Below are 23,367 nucleotides of genomic sequence, written 5' to 3'. Positions count from 1 at the left end.
ATTCTGCCACTTACTACTTTTGTGACCAGTTACTTCATCTTTCTGGGCCTCAGTATCTTCATCTGTAAAATGAGGATACTGAATTAAATAATTTAAGGACAATTCTAGCTCTGAATCTATAATTCAAGCCTAAAAGTTATTTGAGTGATTTGATGGCAAGTAGATAGGGCACTGGAATTGGGAGTCTGAAAGACTTTAAATTCAAAACTCACCTCAAACACTAGCTGAGCAAGCAGTTAACATCTCAGTCTCAATTTCCTCATCTATAAAATGGGGATGATAGTAGTGCCTACCTCACAAGGTTGCTGTAATGATCACGAGATGACATATATAAAATGCTTTACAAATCTTAACATGATATATAAATATCAGCTATTACTATTGTTATTGTTATTACTATTATTAAATGTATAATGCAAAGGTCAAAAACTAACTGGTCCCTTGAATTGAGCCAGGAGAATTCTAAAAATCAAGAGTCTTCAAAGTCACAGCTGAGCTTGCTCTAAAAAGAACACCAAGAGCAGGCTTAAAGTCTGCATCTGTCTTGTGGTGAGTGAAATATTTAAAGGACAGGTGGAAAAACTAAGTCAAGAGACCTCACACCAACAAAAAAGATGACTAATTTTAGCCAGAATGGATTTATGAGAAACACTGCCCCCTCACTTTTTTTAATAGAAAATATTTAAGTTCTAATGGAAAAAACTCAAAAAATTAAAACTGAGGCTAAAGACCACTTTTACAAAATCACTTATCAAAATCCAACAGTTAATTCTGAATGAGTTATCCCAAGTAAAGATCCACTTTTATCCAACTAACTTTAAATAAATTTGTACATTTTAAAAAGGACAAAAATTACATACTTCCTCTTGCACTTCCTAAATTTTCAGCCAAAGCCTCCCATTGCCATCTGAATTATAAAGGGCCCCTTTCGTTTTACTGTTATTGATTTCCCCTTCTCTCAAACCAATGCTTCATTAAAACAAACTCCAGTTCTAGATTTGCTACATAACCTTTTTTTGTGTCAAGGGATACTTCCCACTCTCCCCAGACTCCCCCTCCCCCTAGTCTGGTGTTTCTAAATGCATAAAATAAAATACAAAGGAAGTCAAAGATTAGTGAAAATAAAAATTTTAAAAATTTTCCCATTCAAATACAGACTCCCTAAAGTATGTCAATTAAAAACTCTTGGTCAGGCTCTTACCCTTCCCCCCAATTTGATGAATACCATTAACTAAAGGCATCTGCTCTTCCCCACAATAGAATACTCTCCCCATTTTTAACTGTCAAACTACAGAAGATTCAAAAGGTCCCAGACCACACATAGGGAAAAGTCCTATAAAGGGTTTTCTCTTCAAAGGGAATCTTTCTACCAAGTTCCCAAATCTGCATGACAGGCACAAAGCTAACTAAAGCACTCCACTGAATATAAGAAAAGTGTCTATTCACCACTCAAAACATCAGCACTACCAGTTAAGAGCTTCTGTATTCTCTAAAATTTTATTTGTAGGTTGGAAGAGGACTAGATTCACAGATGAGAAAACCAAGACCCAGAAAGGGGTGATTTAGAATCAAGAAAATGCCAGAACTGGAAGGGACCTTCCGAACACAGGCCCTAAGAGATGAAGTGATTTGTCCAAGGTCACAGCGCTAAGACAAGGTCTCCAGATTCCCAGTACACTTCTCTTTGCACCATATTCAATCAATCAACAAGCATTTAATGAGTGCTAGGCCTGGTGCCTGGCATTAGACATTAAAAAAATATCTTTACTCTAAAGGACCTTAACATTCTATCAAGGGAGAGCATGTACCTATGTAAGCATATAAAGAATAAGATTGCTTAATATAAAGTAATTAGGGAGAAAGGCCACCAGAAGTGGGGATTATCAAGAAAGGTTTCAAGTATAAGGCAGTGGTGCTTTAGTAAAATCTTGAAGGAAAGAGTGATTCTGTGAGGTAAATGAGAAGACAGTGCACTCCAAATACAAGATGGCCAGCACAAAGGTATGGACATGAGAAATAGTGTCATGTGTGGGGAACAGAGAGAAGGTCAGTTTGGACTGCACAGTGAGAGAAAAGAAGTAAAGCATTGGGGCAGCTAGGTGGCACAGTGAATAGAGCACCGGCCATGAAGTCAGGAGGACCTGAGTTCAAATCAGCCTCAGACACTTAACACTTACTAGCAGTGTGACCTTAGGCAAGTCACTTAAACCCAACTGCCCAGCCTTCCCCCTGCCAAAAAGCACAAAAAAAAAAAAGTAAAGCATTAAGAGGTTGGAAAAATAGGTTGGGGTCAGGGTATAAAGAGCTTTTTTAAAAAACAGAATTTATATACAGTCATCCTAAGATTATTTAAGGATGAAAATGGAAAGACAACAAACGGAAGAAAAATGGAAAAAATCTGCAAAAGATTCTGACTTTGCAGACTCTTGACTTTTTAGAATTCCCCTGGCTCAATTCAAGGGACCAGAGGGAATTCCCACAAACCTCAAAGGCTATTTGCAATTTGAAATAGGATTCATAGCTCGAATATACCAAGATCCTCACCCAGCTAAATCCTTTTTATATTCTGTTACATGATGATCAATCTGATAACATTAAATCAACTCTTTAAATGCTACGGATTTTTTTTCCCTATGTACAAGAAATCCATCTCCCCTGGGATTTAAATAAGAGCCAGATCAACCCCTGAAGTAAAGTTAACCAGCACTTCCTAGTTTTACCACTTTTTCACACTGCCTAATATTGTTCATCATATTACATATTATATTGCTCATTCAATACATTTTTGTTATATGTCTCTTATGTTTAAGAAATCATGGTGGGACTATATGTATTGCCCCACCAACTAAACCCTAAAGTTCCTTTCTTGAGGAAAGGAACTATGTCTTATACTTCTCTGTATCCTCCCATTGTTTCCAGTGTGCAATAGTAAATATTCAATAGATGTTTACGGAAGAAAAAAGGACCTATACGTACAAAAATATCTATAGCTGCTCTTTATATGATGATAAAAGAATTGGAAACTGAGACGACTATCAATCAGGGAATGGCTGAACAAGTTTGTAGTATATGATTGTGATGCAGTACTATTGCACTGTAAGAAATGATGAGCAGGATGGTTTCAGACCTTGGGAAAATGTATACAAAGTGAAGTGAGCAGAATCAGAACTTTGTAAACAGTAAACAATATTGTAACCACAATCAACAATGAAAGACCTTGCTACTCTGATCAATACAATGATACAAGATAATTCAAATGACTTACAATGAAAACTGCTATCCACCTCCAGCAAGAGAACCGATGAAGTCTAAGTGCAGATTTTGAAGTACATTTTTTTACCTTTTTTTTTCTTTTTTGGCAACATGGCTAATATGGAACTATGTTCCACATGACTTTACATGTATTAATGAGTATCATATTTCTTGCCTTTTCAATGTGTAGTGTAAGGGCTGGAAAGAGGGAGAGAATTTGAACTCAAAATTTTTTTAAATGCTGAAAAATAACTAAATAAATGGAGATTTTTTTAAAAATCCTTATTGAGTGATTTGAGGAGGGATAGGAGTTGTATTTTATCCTACATGCAATAAGAAGCCATCAAAATTGAGAAAGGAAGTGACATGATCAAGCTAAATTTAGAGAAAATCACTCTTGAAGATGGATTAGAGACTTGAGGAAGAGAGAATAATTAGGAGTCCCACTATAACAGTCCAGGCAAGAAATGAATGTCTGAACTGTGATAGAAAAGAAGAAAGATGTAAAAGATGTTGTAGAGGTAATAACAGCAAGATTTTGCAACTAATTGTAAATGTTTAGTAAAGGAGAATGAGAAGTTGAAAACAAAAGCAGCTACAAACCTGGGAGGTCGAAAATTTAGTAATACCTTCAACAGAAATAGGAAAGTTTGGTTGGGGGCAGAGGTGGGTTAGAGGTAATGAATTTGGTTCTGGACCATATATATACACATATGTACATACACATAGATACATATATACACTATATACATACATGTATGTATATATACAGATACTCCAGCTGATGGAGATAAATCAATAATCATTTTGTTCAAAGCTTTGTATTGATAGCTTGTTTTTACAACACCTAGCATTCTTTCCCCCCTCACACTTTCCCCCCTTCCCACTTTTTTTTTAAAAAAGGGAAAAGAAAACCAATTCAATTCAAGCATCCAAAAAAATCTAAAACTATCTTCAATGTGTCATCCCCACTAACCCCCAGGTCTCTGCATGGAGGTGTTTTCTTGAAACTCTTCTTACGGGCCAACCTTGTTCTTTACAGTTTTGCAGCATTTGTCTTCAACAGATCTGCCTGCTGCTCTTTCCATTTATCCTGATGTAGTCATTGTGCTGTTTCCTTTGCTCTGCTTACTTCACTTTTCCATGCTTCCTGTAATCATCATTAATAATCACTTATTAAGCACCAACTATGTGCCAAGTATTACGCTAGGTACTAAAGATAAAAAGTGTTTTCTTTTTATCCTTACTATCAAAGAGATTACATTATATTTTGAAGGGGGAAAAACTTTTATGTTTTATATAAAAGCATATACGAAATAAATATAAAGTCAATAAATATGAAGTAGTTAGGAAAGAAGAACTGCATTAACACTGGTGCAGAACACAAAAAGGGAGGAGAGGAAATCAGGTCATTGGCTCAAATGGCCCCCTGGAATGTCTGCTGCCTATGGAGTGGGCATTTTGGTATGGTGAATCTCTCAGATCTAATGTGGTCTTTCCATCTTGAGGCTGTCAATCTCAGGATTATCAATACTGAAATGTACAAGAAATTGCACAGGGCTCTGCTTGCCTCAGTAAAGCTGATTCCACAGTTTGAAAATCAGCAAATTACCTAATGAAAACACACAATAATAAAACCTTAAACCTGAACAGCACTGTTGCCATTTGTTGCTTGACATTCATTACCTCAATGGAGCCTCTGAACAAGCCTATGATGTAGGAAGGGAAGGTATTATTTCCCACATTTTACAACTAAAGAAAACTGAGGCTCAAGAGATTAAGCTACTTGATCAAGGTCACATACCTAGAAAATGCATAAATGAAAAAGTATTCATGAAGCAGTGACTATGTGTCAGACACTATGCTAAGTGTTCAGGGCACAAACACAAAAGAAGATAGTCCTTGTCGTCAAGAAACTGACATTCAAATAGGGGAGTAGTAAATTGGAGAAGGGTGTTGTGGTAGTAGATATCACAGGGCTGAGGAGTGGAATAGTCTCTAGACCTTCAAACTCAAAAGAAGTGTCCTTTGCACTATGCCACTCTACCTCTCTTAAACAGGAATCCCTCTTTTCCCTCCCAACAAGGATGTATTTGAAAAGTCTTAGGAAGTCAAATAACCTAATGTGGAAATGTGTTTAATACGATTGTACACAGATAACCTATATCAGGTTATTTGCTGTCTTGAGGAGGGGGGAAAGGTGGGAAGGAAGGAGGAAGAAAAAAAATGGAACTCAAAATCTTATAAAAGTGAATTTTGAAAAAAAAATAAGAAAAAGAAAAAAGGCAAGTCAAGTCCCCAAGAATTTATGAAGTGCTCATTATGTATCAGGCACCGTATTAATGCTGGAGACACAAATCAAAGCTAAAAGGAAGCCAATTACTGCCTTCATGAAGCTTACATTCTCATTAGTAAAGATCACACATGAAGGGAAGTAAAAAGTAGGGGATTGAGGGAGGAAAGAACCTGGATAGAGACATTGTGGATAAATGGCAGAGAAACAGAGATGATTGGTCTGGGGCCCTTATTCAAAATAGAGGTGCCAAAAAGAATTCACCAGAGGAAGAAAGGACCTAACATCCAGAAGAAAAAAAGTGACCACTGTAAAGAATCTAGATACGTCTTATTCTCTGCATACATTACAGCCCTGAAGTCAAGGATATAGAGATTAAAAAAAGAAGACATGAACATGAGAAGAGAGAAGGTAAAGAGAAGAGAGCTGTGGAACTAAGAGGCTGTAATGGAAGCTAAAAGTAGAAATAGCTACAGTAGTGGCAAGGAATAGTGGAGGGAAGACAGAATAAATTATTTAGAAAGCAAACCACTAAGAAGGCACTGAGACAAGGGAACTTTGGGTAAGAGGTGGTACTCCTGGCAGGTATCTCCAGTTGAAAAGAGAACAGGTAAGCTACTCTGTACAGATTGTCCAGATCTAGAAATCCTTGCTGGTTCTTCACTTCCCAATGTTAGGCTACCATAACAAACATCAAGGAGACATGAGCTGAAGTCTTTTTTTCCTCTGGACTTCAGTTGCTCATCTGTAAAAGGTCTGATTAGATGAGCTCTAAGGTCTCTTCCAGGATTTCCCCATTAGTGTCCTTCTCTCCTCCACTCTACCCTTTTATAACACCTCTTCTCTCCCCAAGAGAAAGAAGGGAAAGAGGGTCTGACTGGGGAGTAATTTGCTGGGAATTGTTGAGAGGCTGTTCTCAGAATTCATTTGTCCTCAATAGAGGACAGAGCAAATGGGCCTATGATTACCAATTTTAAAGACGTCTTCTCTAAAGAAATACATATACATTAAAGGCTGTGGTTCACATTAAACATGTGGTCCAAATTCAACATGCATGCATTGTTCCTCTGGCAAATGGTCCAGAAATCATCAGAGAAGACAGCTAAACCAACCTCAACTCCCAGCTGAACTAATTATTCTCTCATCCTCAAAACGGCAAGATTTTCATCTAGTGTTTTCCCCCAAACAATTTATGGAACAATCCCCCCCCACCCAATAAATGCAAGGGTGCTTAACTCACATAAATTAAGCAAAGTCTTAAAACATTCTTTTATAATTATATAAAACCACTGTCATCATTCATTAAGGATTTTATCAGTACCTTATTCTCAAAACCAAAAAACGACCACCATCATTCAATGTCATTTATGCTCTGGAAGGGAACTTACTGGGGATCTATTCTAATTCTCTCATTCAACAGATGAAGAAATATATCCTGAGAAATGAAGTGACTTGCTCAAAGTCTTAAAATTAGTGGCAGAATAAGTAATAGAACCCAGTAATAATAACAACTAGGTAGGCCATCAATTCTTCTAACTACATTATGCATCATAATGAGTAGAACTAATGGATAGCATTTGGGGTCATGAACTAACACCACTGAAGCTTATCCTTTCCTTTACATTTTAACAAGTAACACAAGAAAACTCAAAGAATACGGAATGTATATCACAAATCACAAGTCATCTGTTATTTAGTATCAAGTCTTCAGGAGTTGCTTAAATCACATAAATGTGAAATGACATGGTCAAGGTCACTAAGCTGTGTCAGAGGCTATATCTGAATCAAGGTCTCCCTGATTCCAAACCCAATATTCTGCCCCCTCCAGGCTGCCACTTGTTAACAAACAACACACACACACACACACACCCTCTGCAAATCACAACTTTTGGACAAAACGTGAGGGGAGGGAGAAATAATTTTGACCCTAGGCAAGTCCAAAAGTCCAAGACTAAAAACCTTCCTAGGTAGAAAGATTCCCACCACCAGGGCAGTTAACAAGTGAAACACTTGTAACCCCCAAAAATACAGGCCTTTAGGCCTCAGGAAAAAGCCTAAGATTTCCCTCTCCTGGGGGAGGGAATCCCTATACTAGGAGTTATTGATGAAATCCACAGATCCTTCATATGTTCATGTATGTACACATTCCAGTTAGGCTGAGATAAATTAACTTTCTAATTTTGCTTATCCCTTGAAAAATGAAATTTGAGATGAAGCAACATAACATGAAAGGAATTAGAAGAAAAAAATCTACACAGTATATTCACTTAAGGTCTATAGAGAAAATTCAAGCTTATTTTGCAGATTGAGTTCTATACAAGGGTGGACTAGGAGTAAGAAAACCTGTTTGTAAATAAGCACATGCTGACTCCCTTCCAAAGTACTAAATTACTATAAGATCCTCTAACCTGGGGTGGGAAACAAGCTACTATGGCTGGCCTTCATTTATTACCAGATAACTGAAGCAGGTACAAAGGTTACAAAGGCAGCAAGCTGTAGTGGAAAGGAAATGGGAGTTTGAGTCAAAGGAGCTGGATGGAAGCCGGGTCATGCTATTTACTAGTTAGACCTCAGTTTTCTCATCTACAAAATGAAAGGGGTTGGACCAAACTATCTCTTTGAACCCTCTAGTTTGGAGTTTAAAATCCAGTAATCCCTCAACCAGCACAAAGAGAAACAGAGAAATCTCAGACCCACCCTAGTGACTCAGAGGATCTCTCCTCAATCCTCCCCAACCTCCACCTACCAGTCACAATCAAGCAAAACAGGAGCCAGACTTAGGGGGCAAAGGAGAAAGAGAAGCATTTTGTATCTCTCTATAACACCTAACTACTCCTTAATTCATTCCACAAACAACAAATACAATATAGAAGAATAATTTCATATCCTGCCTTCCCTTCCAAAACCTAAGGATTCTTGCTGAAATCAACTATACTGTCTTGGATCAAGACTACCAACTTCTGAGCTATATGGAAACTGTCCTATTCACATCAACATCTGGAAAGGATGGCATGTAGCCCAATAGGGTCATTTGAGATAAGAAACTAAGGCAGGTCTTTTCCTACTACTTGCTTCCTCTCTACATTTTCCTATGATTTTTCAGCACTTACAACTCAGTTAGTTAATCCTTCTCCCCAGCCCTTCCAGGAAAACCAGAGAGGTCTTAAAGGAAAGTACAGAGTACCCTAGTCAACAAACAAGAAAATAACAAAGAATTTCAAAATTAAAATGCACCTTAGATATTATCAAATCCAACCCCTTTACTTTGCAGATAAGAAAGCTAAGAACAGAAGATTAAATAATTTGCCTAAGGTGATACAGATAGTTGCTAATAAAGGTGGAATGAGAATAACAACAAAAATAAATGCTCAAATTTATATAGTTCTTTAAAGTTTTCAAAGTGATTTCTTCACTGAAGCTGAGTCAGGTAATTATCCCCATTTTGCAAATGAAAAAACTGAAGTTAGAAGCAGTAAAGCAACTGGCTCAGAGTTAAAAAGTCAACAAACTTCCAAAGCAGGACTCCAAACCAAGCCAAATTCTGATATTTCCTGTATTACATTAGGCACTTCATTAGGCCTCTTCTCAATTACTACTCATCCCCTTAACTAGAAATTTCCAATTCTACTTCATTTCATGTCCTTATGGCAAATATATAATGTTCTTGATAAACTGTCACATCTTTAGGATTCTGCATTATCCAAAATTCAACTTTGGAGGACAGTTTAAACCCCAATACCTTTTTGGAAGAACTATCCAAAATCGGTACAACTTAAGATGTCTATACTTAAATAGAATAAAAATACTTTAAAATTATAAAATAAGAACCTAGTAAAATACTAGGGGAAAAGTTGAAAAACATTACATATTAATTAACATTTACACACTCAAATACTGTACTGGAGACAATTCCAAAGTAATATATAATTAGATATTCTCATTTTTTTTCTTATAAACCCACCAGTTATCTTTTTTCCAGCAGTTAAATCCCAGAAATTAGGAGGATTCTCCAAAACTAAGCATTTGATCATTGCTTCTATTAGTGAACACTGCAAGAATATTTCATATTCTTTATAAGTATTTTAAAAGAAACAGAAAAATTCTCCAATTTACCATGTACCTAAGTGACATGCTGGGTGCACAGTCAGTCAAAAGAATGACCTGAGGGAGACAAGCCCTTTCTGAATTCCAAAGGGGCTATTATATAAGTCTAAGAAACCAGAGGGCTGCCTGGGAAGAGATGCTGAGGCAATATCTTGGTTATAATACAAAAACCCTTATATATGCATAATGAAATGTGGCACCAGGATGATAAAGGGCCACTTAGTGGTATTTAAATTTACTTAGCATCACAGAATATAATTTGTATAACTAAAAAAACATCCTTCTCCAAAGCCTACCTGAATTAATCAGGTTTCAGATTATTATTCAATTCTCTACCATGCCCCAAAAACTTCTTCAATTAGGAAGATCACTTCAGCCCAGAAACTCACACCTCAAAAACACCCTCTGCCCCAGGACCTTCCCTTTAATGCATTTAAGGAGGATGCTTAAGTACATGCCCCAACTCCCCAGTTTCCTTTTATGTGCTATCTTCTCCCATTCAAATGTAAGTTCCTAGAGAGCAAAGGCAGTCTTTCTTTTTGTATATATTTTGCATATATGTCCCATCACTTAGCACAGTGACAGCACATAGTTGTTGTTCAGTTAGTCATGTCTGACTCTTGTCCATGGGGTTTTCTTGGCAAAGATACTGGAATGATTTGCCATTTCTTTCTCCAGTGTGTCCCCATTTTACATTTTACTCCCCATTTGAGGCAAATAGGGGTTGACTGATTTGCCCAGGATAACACAGCTAATAAGTGATTGAGGCAGGATTAAACTCAGATATTCCCAACTCCAGGCCAAGCACTCTATCTACACCATCTAGCTGCCCCTGCCTAGCACACAGTACAGACTCTTTTTTTTCCTGCTTTTTTTTTGGAGGGCAATTGGGGTTAAGTGACTTGCCCAAGGTCACAGGACTAGTTTTTGTGTTGTGTCTGAGGTCGGATCTGAACCCAGGTCCTCCTGACTCCAGGGCTAGTGCTCTATTCACTGCACCACCTAACTGCCCCCAGTACAGACTCTTAATAAATATTTTTTGACTAATCATCCAATAAGTATTGGGGGCGAAGGGGTAGAGAACTGTTTATTAAGTCACGCACAATGCTAAATACTTTATAAATATCATCTCATCTGACCCTTACAACAATCCTGAGAAATTAAAGATTATACCCATTTTATAGTTGAGGAAACTGAGGCAGACAGAGTGTAAGTGATTTGCCCAGGGTCACAGAGCTAGTTAAGTGCCGGAAGTCAAATCTGAACACAGGTGCTTTACTCACCTAGATCATTATGGAGTACTTTGATATTCAGCACTGTTCAGAAGGTGTTAGAAGTACTGTCCCTTAACTGTGAGCAATTAGATAATTCATCCATGTATAATTAAACATAAACAGACTGTTACTAGAGGTCAGAGAACTTTAAAGGATGGGTAGGTAAGAATGAGATGGGTAGAGAAGGAAAGGAAAGACATTTTAGATGTGGGATACAACATAGACAAGTACATTGATACAATATGAAACAAGGAAACTTAGCCTAAAACAAAGTATACTGGAAGGCGTGGTGAGAAATAACCTTTGGATTGGTTAAGTGGGGCCAGACTATGATTGGCCTTGAAAATCAAAGAGGAGTTTGGACTTGATGTAGTGAAGACAGGATCCCATGCACATCAAGATAAAAGAACCAAATCCCCATTTTCCAAAAAGAATGCTCAATTATATATGGGCAAACTGAAGTGTTAAATTCAAGTAAAGCTGGTTAAATTGCTTTTAAAGTAAAACATGCTCTCCAACAATTATGCATTTTTGAGAACTAGAAATCTAACCATCTTAGTAACTAAAGTTTTTTTTTAATCAAGGTATTTAACAAATACTGCTTTTCTCAAAGAATGAACAAAGCATTATTCGGCAACTCTGAAAATATTTATGTCTGTGTAAAACTATATCCTTCACAATTTTCATTGTTTCAACTGCTTGCCCTGGCAAAAATGACTAAGCAAATACAGATGTGGGTTAGAGGGTTTATTAAAAGTGCCTCTATAACAAAGTATGAAACCAAATAGGTATTCTGAGAACTGTCCAAATAAGATTTCTTATTGCTTGAGCCTCTTTTTAACTACCACTATTTCCTTCCCAATGCCAATGGGATCTCACAAAAATGAGCAGGAACATTTATGTAGTCGTTCTTCTCTCTTACTTTACTTTCATCAAAGGAGTTTTATATTCAGAAGGCACAGAATGCAAATAGTGTTTAATTTTTATCTTTTTTATGTTGCCTAAATTTTCCTCTGTATCCCCTTCTCTTCTCCCCTCCCACAGAATCATCCCATATATAAAAGAATTCAGCTAAGAGTTTTAAAACATCAGTCCATCTTTCCCCTCTCCCCTAGTAGTGGCCATCACTCCTGCTCTATCTAGCCTCAGGCTCCTTCAGTCTTAATAAAATGGTTAAAATAAACAAGATCCTCAACCCTTGAGCCCCTTGCCCCTTTTCTAGGGCCTAGCATGATTTAAGTCATGGCAAATTCCAACATTTGTATTACCTCTACTTCATCCCTTCTCTGACCCCCTCGCAAACACAATTGAAGAGGTCAATTGCCAATTGGGTCCATACAAGTTTATCTAACTTCAACTGGGCCCTCTCTCACAGCAACAATTTGTTGTTTGACTATGCCAGAAGCCGTTCAAAATCTTCCTTCTCTTGCCACTCCTTCCCTATAAGCAAAGGATTTTGCCTCCTACTTTACTGAGAAAAATGGAGTCAGCCATCCATCCATCTACTGTGAGCTCTCTATTAAACCTCCTAAATGTCCATCCTGTTCATCCTCTGGATCAGTCTAAAAGAGATTGGCCTTTTCTTTGAAAAGGTCAATCTTCTACTTAGATAATTGATCACTCCCCCCTCATTTCCCCAAGGTTTCACTCAATTCCCTTGATCACCTCAACTCTCTCATCTTCAATTTCTCTTTATCTGTCAGGGTAAGTACTAAGTTCTTTAAAAACCTTAAGTTGGCCTGGCCATCCCAACAAGCTCTGGTCCGAAACCTCTCCTCTCATTCACTGCCAAACTCCTCACACATCACAAACTTCTCAACTCCCTCCAATGTGACTTCTAACCCCACCAATGGACTAAAACTGCTTTCTTTGTCCAGAGTTACCAAAAGATCTTTTAATTTCTTAATCCTGTGGCCTTTTGTATCCCAAAAAAGTCAAAGTCAGAAAGCTCCCATATATACCAAAATACTCTAAGCAATACTTTTTACAGTAGATTTGGGAATGATTAAATAAACTATGATCTATGACTGTAATGGAATATTATTATACAGTAAAAAATAGGAAAATGGGGCAGCTAGGTGGCGCAGTGAGCAAGAGCTCCAGCCCCGAAGGCAGGAGGACCCGAGTTCCGTTCTGGCCTCAGACACTTAACACCCATACAAAAAAAAAAAACTAGTCGTGTAACGTTGGGCAAGTTACTTAACCCCAACTGCCCTCTGAAAGGAAAAAAAAAAGGTGAAAATGAGGAATTTGGAGACATGGGAAACTAGGAATGAACCAGGAATGAATGAAGAAATTAGAACTAAGAGAATATACATGTCATAAATAATGTAAATGAGAGAAAAACTAAAAGGAAGCTGAGTAACTCTAAGAATCAATATTGATTCTAGAGAATAGCACTTCCCTCCCAAAGCGGCAAGCACCCCAGCATCCCCAGGGTGACTGCCAACACAGGTTCTTAGATCTGCTTTTTGGAAGGAAAGCAACTCAAAATGGGTTAACAATCTTGCTTTAATCAATCAAACATATCATTTACCTAGTTCAGGGGTAAAAGTCAGCACCCCAAACTTCAGAGTATACAAAGGTTACAAGCAAAGAGAAACATTTCAAGCAGACAGGCCTCCAACTGTCCAACCATTACATCTATACCTAGTCAGTTACCAGAGAAGGAAGCATCAACATCTGGGTTTTCCAAAGCTGGGGGGCTCTCAACAGCTGCCCAGAGTCTCCTCTAGTCAAAATCACACAACACTTCTCAAAGTGAGCCCCAAAACAAAGCCTCACATCACGGTTTATATAGCCTTCTGCTGGCTCAGAGAATGTCATGACCTTCTTGACCCACTGCCCAATCACAAAGTATCTCCTGAAAAACGAGCCTCCCACCACAGGCTCCAGGTGCACTTAAGCTATCAAAGGACCTGTGGCAGGCAGGGAAGATCTTACACAATACAATCTTAGAAAGATGGCAACAATATAAATTTACATTCCCATTACACCTCCTAGGGAACATTACACACATTAGATGTTCACTTTGTCACTTGGTCAGCTGTCAGTTGAGTTTAAGGGTGGGCATGGGGAATTTAAAAATAACTTGGTTTTTTAATCACCGTTAAAAGTTGTTTTAAAAAATAAGTAAATCTGGGTCGGCTAGGTGGCGCAGTGCGCCAGTAAATAGCACGCCAGCCCTTGGCCCTGAGTTCAAATGTGGCCTCAGACACAACACTTGGGCAACACTGAACCTTGGGCAAGTCACTTAACCCCAACTGCCCTCACCTCCCCTCTCCAAAAAAAACAAAAGTAAATACAATGGCCTCTTTATGTTCCTCTTCTTTGATCTCTACTCAGCTTTTGCCAGTGTGGAATTGTAGGGGGTAAAAAAACAGATCTGAGGTCAGAGGACATGGGTTCAAATCCCATTTTACTACCTCTGTAACCCTTGGTCCACCCTCCTCCCTGTGCCTCAATTTTCTCACCTACTAAATGAAGGGTTGGTTTAGACAGTCTCTAAAATCCTTCCTAGCTGAAATTTGTGATACTACATATTCTCTTTCTCTCTTGAATACTAACAATTTTTAGAAAGCACAAGTCTGACCATGTCACCTCCTCTCCTATTCAAAATGGCTCCCTATTACCTCTAAGATTGAACCTAAAACCCTATTTGTTATTTGAAGCTCTTTTACAACCTGGTCCCTTCCCATATTTTCACCCTTCTCACACTCTTTACTGCCCTCCCCACACACTACAATCAGCTACACAGGATTAACTTCCTGTTCCTCACACACTACACTCCATCTCGTGGATCCATGCCTTTGACTGTCCACAATGCCTGAAATGCTTTCTCTCTACTACCTACTTTACCTGGTTTCCTTCAAGACTCAGCTCAAATCCTGCTTTCAACAGGAAATCTCTCCTACTCTCCTCCATCTCCACAGCCAATTGTCAAGTCTTGTTCATTTCATCCTCACATCTTTCACATCCATCCCATGCTCTCCACTCACTTTGCCACCAGTCTAATTCAAGCCTTCATCACCTCTCATCAGGACTATTGCACCAACCTACTTGTTCAGTCTTCTTACAATTACTCCTCTATACACACTTTACAACCCAAACATTGGCACTCTTATCTCCATACCCTGCCTTTTCACTGGCTGTTCCCATGTCTGAAGGGTTCTCACTCCTCAGCTTTGAAGGACTACTGGCTTCCTTTAAGACTTGGCTTAAATTCAACTTTCTGCAGGTTTTTCTCAGTTACCTCTCCCCCAAAAGGTATCCCTCTGAGACCTCCCCCCATTTACTTTGTATATCTCTTTTATATGCATAATTGTTTGCATGTTGTTTCCCCGTTAGCCTGTGGGCTCCTTGGGTGCCAAGACAATGTATGTCTTTCTTTGTATCCCTGACACTTAGCACAAGGCCTGACATATAGTAAGCATTTAATAAATGCTTGTTGACTAACTAAATTGCTCATCTCCTTGCTGCCTCTGTCTCCCTTATCCCACCCATGCTCACTTGACCATCTTAGTACAACCATTCCAAGCTTGTTGTATGTTATTCCCCTTTGCAAACTCCAAATTCTAAATAAATTGAACTATTTGCTCTTTCTCAACTCTCTGTCTCCCACTTCTGTGCCTGTACAGGTTTTCTGTCCCCCATAACTGATATGCACTCCCTCCTCATTTTAGAATTCTTATCTTTCTTCAAAAACCTCAGCTCAGATGCCTCTGCCTATGGCTTTCCTGATCACCTTCGTGATCCATACCTACTCAAAAATATCTTGTATCCATTTATCTGTTACACTCCTCATGTAAGGATGAAAGTTTCTCGAGGCACTTTGTACAAGTAGGCACTTAATAAATGCTAGTTCAACTGGCAATTAAATGAATCTGCATAATCACATCCAAATTCCTTTCCCATAACACAGAAGCACCACCCTATTATTATTTTGCAAAGCTTTATTTTAGAGGCAGCGAGAGGTTACAGTGGATAGTCACAAACACCAAGAGGGCCAGCCTCAAACTTAGTAGCTCTGTAACACTGGCCAAATCACTTAAATCTTTGCCTGCCTCAGTTTCCTCGCCTGTAAAATACAGATAATAGTAGCACCTGCTCCCCAGGATGCTGTGAGGAACAAATGAGATATTTGTAAAGTGGTTAGCATAGTTCCCTGGCTTGTTCCTTCCCTTTTTTTCTCTACTGCTGCTTATCAAAAGCCTCCTACATAGTCAAACTAGCCTGCTCCCCACACCTAGAATGTTCTCTTCGGGATCTATGTACTGGCATATACTCTATGTACCCCTTTAACTAGATATAGGAGTGGGGAACCTGTAGCCTCGAAGCCACATATGGCCCTCTAGATCCTTAAGTGTGGCCCTCTGACTGAATCCAAACTTCACAGAACAAAACCTTTATTTTTATTTTTTGCTTTTTTTTTTTTTTAAGTGTCTGAAGCCAGATTTGAACTGAGATCCTCCTGACTCCTGGGCCAGTGCTCTATTCACTCTGCCACCTAGCAGCCCCAACAAATCCTTTTATTAAGACCACATTGTGAGAAATTAGGATGTACACTCCCCTCACACCCATTTCTTAGAACCCCCAGGTTCTTCCAGAGCATGGCTCAAGTACTGCCTACACGTATATGGCTTTTCATGATCTTCCCTAGCTACAGTGCTTCCTCCTCGACATTACCTTATATTTATCTATATGTACAAATTGTCTCCTCCATAAAATGTAAGCTCCTTGAAAGCAGAGGCTGTTTCATTTTTTATTCATCTACAGCACCTAGAACATAGAAGCTGAACTAAATGCTTATGAATTGAGTGAGTTTTTTGTTCAAAATGCTCTCCCCACCTTGCATGGAAAATCAGGAGACTCTAGTTCAAATCCCAACCCTACCATTCACTAGCTAGTCACTTAATCTTAGTCACCACAAGGGGACGGAATAGGGAGTTTCTAAAGGTACCTTCTAACTCTAGCATTTCATGATTCTATTCAGCCCACACTGAATTCTCCTTCTCCGAACACCTATTAAACTGTGTGGTACTGAATTATATACTAGTTTGAAATGGCCTAATTGTTCATCTTGTCTTCCTGACTAGTATGTGTTCCTGACAATTAGAGACATTATACTTTTCCTTTTTTTATCTAACCCCTCTACTACTCCCCCACCACCATACACACAAAGAGCAAGTGTTTAGCATCCTGCTGATCACAGAGCAGGCATTAAAGATAAATGTTGCTTAGTCATTATCATTTCCTTCAAGGGCACAGTATTTAGCAATAAGGACTGCAGAATGTTTACTTTATTTACTTTTAAAAGATTAAACACACTCAAAATGGCAATACAAAGTTAGGCATACTCTGGGAAACCTTTATTTTGATTTTCCATTACTCATAACATACTTCCCCCACCCCCAAAAAGAGTCAAGTCCAGGTAACATGAGAACCTGTCAAAAAATGGAGGATGTTAAGCTCGAAGAAGAGAAGGCTCAGGAAAGAATCTAACAGCTATCTTCAAGTATCTGAAGGGCTGTCATTTGGAAGAGAACGAGACTTGTTCTGCTTTGTCCCAAAGTCAGAGCCAAGAACAATGTGTGAAGTTTCAAAAAGACAGATATATGTTTTATGTCAGAAAAAATTTTCTAAACAATTAGAGTTATCCACAAGTGTAACAGGATACTTCCAAAAGGCCTCCCCCTCCTTGGCGGGCTTCACCCAAAGGTTACTTGTCAATTACATTATGGAAGCAGCCTAAGAGGTCCCTTCCAACTATAAAATTCAATCATTCACCAACATCTGTTACTGATAAACTGCCCAGGGACATGGTTGTGAGAATCCTCTTCAGTAGCATCTTCCTTCCTTCCTCCCACCACCACTGCAACCAGGGATATTCCTAACCTTCACCCAAACTAGCAATGCTTCTGTGTCCCCATAAACAGCTTCAGCCTCCCAATACAAGGAGCAAAAATTACTCTCACCCTCCCTTCACCTACCATCACTGCCAAGGCCATCTAGCTCTCACACATCTTCTTACCAAGGCCTAGAGTTCCCAACTCACCTTCCAATACCTCCCCCTCCTCAACCAAAGCCCCTCAGGTGAGCCCCTGCTGCAGTCTCACCTCCATTAGGTGGTTCACCTCTCTATACTTTATAGGGATGGAAGCAATGATTCTCCTCTCACTACAAGGGTGAAGAAATATTTCTTAGTATGTGCCAGACACTGTACTAAAAGCTGCTGAAGGCTCACCCAGTTCCCAGCTGTAGGCAAGACCTATTTTCCTCCACAGGAACAGGAAATTATAGTTCTATTAGTAAAGCTCAATTACAGTATGAGTTTAAATGAATAAGCAGGTGGAGAGCATAAAGAAGGTGGGACCGTACAGAAAGGTTAGCCAAGTGTGGAGAAGTTGTCCCTAAAAGGTTAGGTGCTTAAACGTTAAAAGAGATTACAAACTAAGACGTCTGTGTCTGTCTTAAGGAGTTGGAGAAGGAAAAGTTTAAAACCAAATACCAGAGAAGAACAAAGGCCAACCTTCTGAAACAGAACATCTTTGTCGGATGACAATCGATATGAAGTACTGGTCAGCTCTATGAATCTAAAGAATGAAGGACTGGCAAAACCAGTCCCGTCCATTACAAGGGCAAGCCATGAGGGGCTCCTAGGCTCCAAGTTCTCTGGGAACTCAGGTGTATTTTATGTCCTCTTAACCAGAGGGCATGCTGGGGGCTGAGCAGTTATAACTCTCCCCTCTTCTCTCCTGCCCCGTATTACCTGGGCATTTCCTCTTCTCCAAAGGACTAGGTATTTCCTTTACATGCAAGACATGCAGTATTATGTGTAGAACACAAAATAACAACTCTAAAAACAAGGGGAAGGGAGAGACTTCTTGGCTGTATGGTTCTGGAGTCATACAAGACATGTCTGACCTGTTTCGCCCTGGAGAGGGGCGAAAGGTCTGCCCAACCAAGGCTGGGATTCCCAGCCCTTAGGGAGTAAGAATTCAGCCAGTCAGCTTAAAGGTGCAATGAGTATGTAGAGAAAGGGACATCAATGAGTACATAGAGCCTGAAGAGAACATCAACTCTGGATATCCCCTCCCCTCCCACACTATTGTCATCTCAATCCACACATAGCTTGGTTGTGGATCATCAGCCTCTGCACACCTGCACCCTGAATTTTAGTGACTGAAAAAAATATATTTTATAATCTCAGAAAATATAGTTTTATCCATCCTTCAATATCTAATTCAAGCCCCATCTTCTGTATGAATGCTGTGTGCTAGGACAGAAAGATTAATAACCCAGAGTGAGGAAAGGACAAGTCTAATGTCAGCTCTACCATTCACTTGCTCCAAGTAAGGCAATGGAAGAGACTGTAAGGTAACATGGGAACTAATGAGTAAGCATAACTCTGAGACAATATATATACTAAGTGCCAAGCAAATTACCTAGCTTTTAGAATATATTAATAAACTAGGAACAGATTACAAATGACAAGTTGCAGAAAATATTCAAGCATTTGCAGTGTTTAAGATACCTTTCCACCCATAGGCAGTAGCTAGTTTGGGCGGAGGGAACCAGTGCAAGTATGAATATTTTAATGTCAACTATAAATGCTGTACCACCATACCAAATAGCTATCTTACCACATCCTGCTAGCAGTACAGTAAACACTCAGCACTGCCACCTGGATTTAAAAAAAACCAACTGATCTGATCATATTCTTCAAAAATATACCGCAGTTTAAAAATTCTTAGTTGTTCTACAACTTGAAGGTGACACATTTCTTAACAGAATCAAAATATTATACAGTCATGAAATATGTGTATTGGAGGAGGGGGATATGGAGCCAGAAAAAATGTTGTATGAATTTATACATTATAAAGCAACTTTGACAAACTTCAACACTTTGATCCATGCAGTTAAGAACCCTCATTTCCAGAAGACAAAAGATGAAGCAAATTCCCCATTGCTTGTCAGGAAGGTGATGGACTCAGAATGAGACATACACATTTTTGGACATGGCTAACGAGGGAATTTGCTTTGTTTGACTATGCATATTTGTTATAAAGGGTTTTTTTTTCTTCTTTTTGTGTTCAATAGAGGGGGAAAAGACAAAATAAATACTTGTTAATTGAAAAAAATAACAATTTTTGAAAAAAATGATATAGTCAAAAACCTAAGAGGAGAGATTATAACCACTACAGTAAAATATAGAGAAGCCATACAATTTAGAATGAGAGCAAACCTGAGGCATCATCTTAGTTAACTCCCTCATTTAACAGGTGAGAAAAATATAGGAAGCCAGTGCCAACAGGTCACCACCAAAGCAAGTTAATCTTTAATTACAATTCTGTTTTGAAGGCTGTCTTTTATATAAAATGCATAACTTGTCTTTCAGTTATGTTCCCATAACCCCAGGGCCTATAACAAATAATGTTGACTAAATATGCATTCAACTCTTTACAGCTGAGGGGTGGGAAAATGTCAGACAGCTAACAGGATTGCTGTTTTCTTTTTCACCTCAGGTGGATTTGCTGAAAAGCATAAACACCTCTCCCTCTAACATACACTCAGATTACAATAGCAGATCTTACCCAATTTTTATTTCATATTTTTTTACTTTCATTTCATTTAACCTTCATTATGAACACTTTAACAAAACTATTATCTACAGCATGGTCTGATCTGTAATTTAGTTGCACAAGTGTGATTGTAACTAGAAGTCTTTAAAGATAAAAAAAATTACTTCCTACTTAACTGAAACATAAGCAGAGTATGAGCTAATACATTCATGTGACTATCACAATGTAAAACCAAGCGTCTCATTTACCAGAGGCACAAGGTACTATCACAATGCAAAACCAAGTGTCTTATTCATCGGAGGCATAGGGTACACTGCTTTACCCTTAAAAATCCATCTATAAACTTACAAGGCAATGGTATAATTATCAGGCCTGAGGATTTAAAGTCATTAGCATATTTTCAGATTTAAACTATGAATGTTCATCTGAGTGAACAAGTCTTTAGTAGTTCTTCTCCTTTCTACAGGTTACAATACCTTTCTTTTTTGTCCATCTCCTCCTCTCAAGTCACAGAATCACTGGGGAAGGAGCCTCAGAGATCACTGAGCCTGACTCTCTCATAGGACTGAGAAGAAAACTGAGGCCCAGAGAGGTGAAGTAATTGTGCCCAGGGTTGTCCAGCTGTTAAGTAACAAAGCTGGGCAATTTCTTCCAAGTTTGAGGCTCTTGCCACTATGAACTCAATGATACCATGACCTTGCTTCAGAAGTCATCCTCTTTAATATTTTAGGGATATCTTCTGTACAGTACATTATGCATTTTAGTGCCAGCAACAAGCTACTCCTCTATATGCTAATATAAGCTCAATAAAATGGTGGCCCTCTCCATAGCATTTCTGCTACTCTCTAAAACAGAAATCAGTCAAACAAAAATCTTAAGCTCCTACTATGTGCTAAAGCACCTTGCCAAGTGTTGGAGATACAAAAACAAAAACAGTCCCTGCTCTCAAGGAGCTCACAGCGTAATGGGGGAAATAACATATAATCAACTATGCACAAACAAGAAATATACAAGATGAAGCAGAAATCAACAGAGTCAAGGAGGAATCAGGAAAGATTTCTTGCAAAAGGGGAGATTGAGAGCTCCTACAAGTACTACTTTATGGGTACTCAGCAAAAAATTCAACAACCAAAATTTTAGTAAGCATTTATTATGAGTGAGAATGCTAGAGAATGAATAGGGATTCTACCTGTGATTTCATCAATGTAAGGTACTCCCTGGTGAAGCAAATTCTATCTACCAATGCTAGTCAGCAACTTCTCTGCAATTCTTAATCTTAGAAAGCTGACTAGAGCACTAATAAATTAAGTGACTTTCCCAGGATCACAGAGTCAGTATGTTTTGGGAGACAGGGCTCGAACCTAGACCTTCCCAGGCAGTTAATTTCCTATCCACTACACCATTGCTGCTCCTTAAGAAAGTGAGTCAATTACTCAAAACAAAAAAGAAAAAAATAGTCCTTCTCCTCAAGGAACTTACATTTTACAGGAGTAATACATAGTCAAAAATAAGTATATACCAGCTCAATAATAATGTAACATTTATGAAGCAGTTAACATATGACAAATACTTACAAATATCTCAATTTGATCCTCACAACAATTCTGGGAGGTAGATGCTATTATTATTCCCATTTTATAGATAAGCAAACTCATCATATACAAAATAAAAACACAGAGAGGGACTAACAACTGGAAAAATAAGTAAAGACCTTTTGTAGGAAATGGCACTTGAATTGAGCCTAGAAAGGAGCTAGGGGTCCCAGGAGACTGTAGCATAGTCTTTACTGGCAAGCAGTTCATAATCCACTAGAGGGAGAGGCAATAGCAACATAGATAAGTATACAATACAGGGTCTAACAAGCATTAGTAAAATTTCTATTATGTTCAGGGTTGGGAACACAGATGGGGGAGCTGATTCAGTACAGAATGTCTATGGAGATTCAAGAGGGGAGGAACTACTTCTAGATGAGAAGGAAAAGCTTTAAGATCCCAGAAGGAAGGAAAAGATGATATCAACCGATTGAAATGAAGGAAGCCATTCCAAGCAAAAGAGATGGTCCAAAAAAAAAAAGGCACTGTAGTAAGAGAGATCAGGACAATATCTGGAAATGAGTAGTGGTACAATTTGGCTGGAACACAGTGTGTAATGGGTAATACTGGGAAGATAAAAAGGACAGAAAAGGTAGGTTGAAGCCAGCTAATAGAGCTTGAATACTAATATGATGAAAATTAATAATGCCTAACAAATTCAAAGTAAAAGTTCTTCTAGATTGCTAAGACTGAATGAATACATCTTTGCATTCTGTTCAGTCCCTAACACTGTCTTTCTATTTATATCCAACCTTCCATCTCCTTTTCAAATAACAGAATCACAAAAGTGTACCTAGTTGCACACAAAAGGTGCTCAATAATTGTTTGCTGAATAAAAAAAAATGGATCTTATGTATTCAAAATTTCCTATGTGGGTTCAACTGCATATAGCCTTTCAGAACTCTTCATGCTACTTTGTTTTAATGAGAAAGTTTTTTTTTTTTTAATCTGTGTTTCCACTGTTTATGTTACATAGCGCCAAAGGGGAAATACAATCACATTTGCGATTCCTGGGTCAAAGAGCCCCTAAATGTAATTCTCATCTAAGCAAGTGACTTATCGTCCATGAAACAAGAAAGCAGTTACCAGCTTGGTGAAGGGCAATTTCTCAAATGTAGAGTTCAGATAGATTGATTCCTCCCTTCCTGCCCTCCCTTCACCCATTTCACACCTAGAGCAGGAAACCCACCAGTTACTTGAGAAAGAAAAAAAAAAATCCATGGTGCAATGGGCAAGTGAAACAAAAAGCAGCTATTACGAATTTGTGGGGG

At 38.5% G+C, this 23,367-nt stretch overlaps 1 protein-coding gene across 1 annotated transcript in view; it reads right to left on the bottom strand.

Moving 5' to 3' along the window:
- The window catches only part of IGF2R (insulin like growth factor 2 receptor), a 160,884-nt gene that overhangs the window by 136,421 nt on the left and 1,096 nt on the right, over positions 1-23,367 (bottom strand). The gene's annotated exons all lie outside the window — the stretch shown is intronic.

Source organism: Petaurus breviceps, unplaced genomic scaffold, assembly GCF_028583685.1.
Source record: "Petaurus breviceps papuanus isolate PSGF00001 unplaced genomic scaffold, PetGlider_PUasm1.0 90808, whole genome shotgun sequence".
Classification (NCBI taxonomy): Eukaryota; Metazoa; Chordata; class Mammalia; order Diprotodontia; family Petauridae; genus Petaurus; species Petaurus breviceps.
Note: the sequence above shows the minus strand (reverse complement) of the source record. Positions and strands in the feature narration are given on the sequence as shown.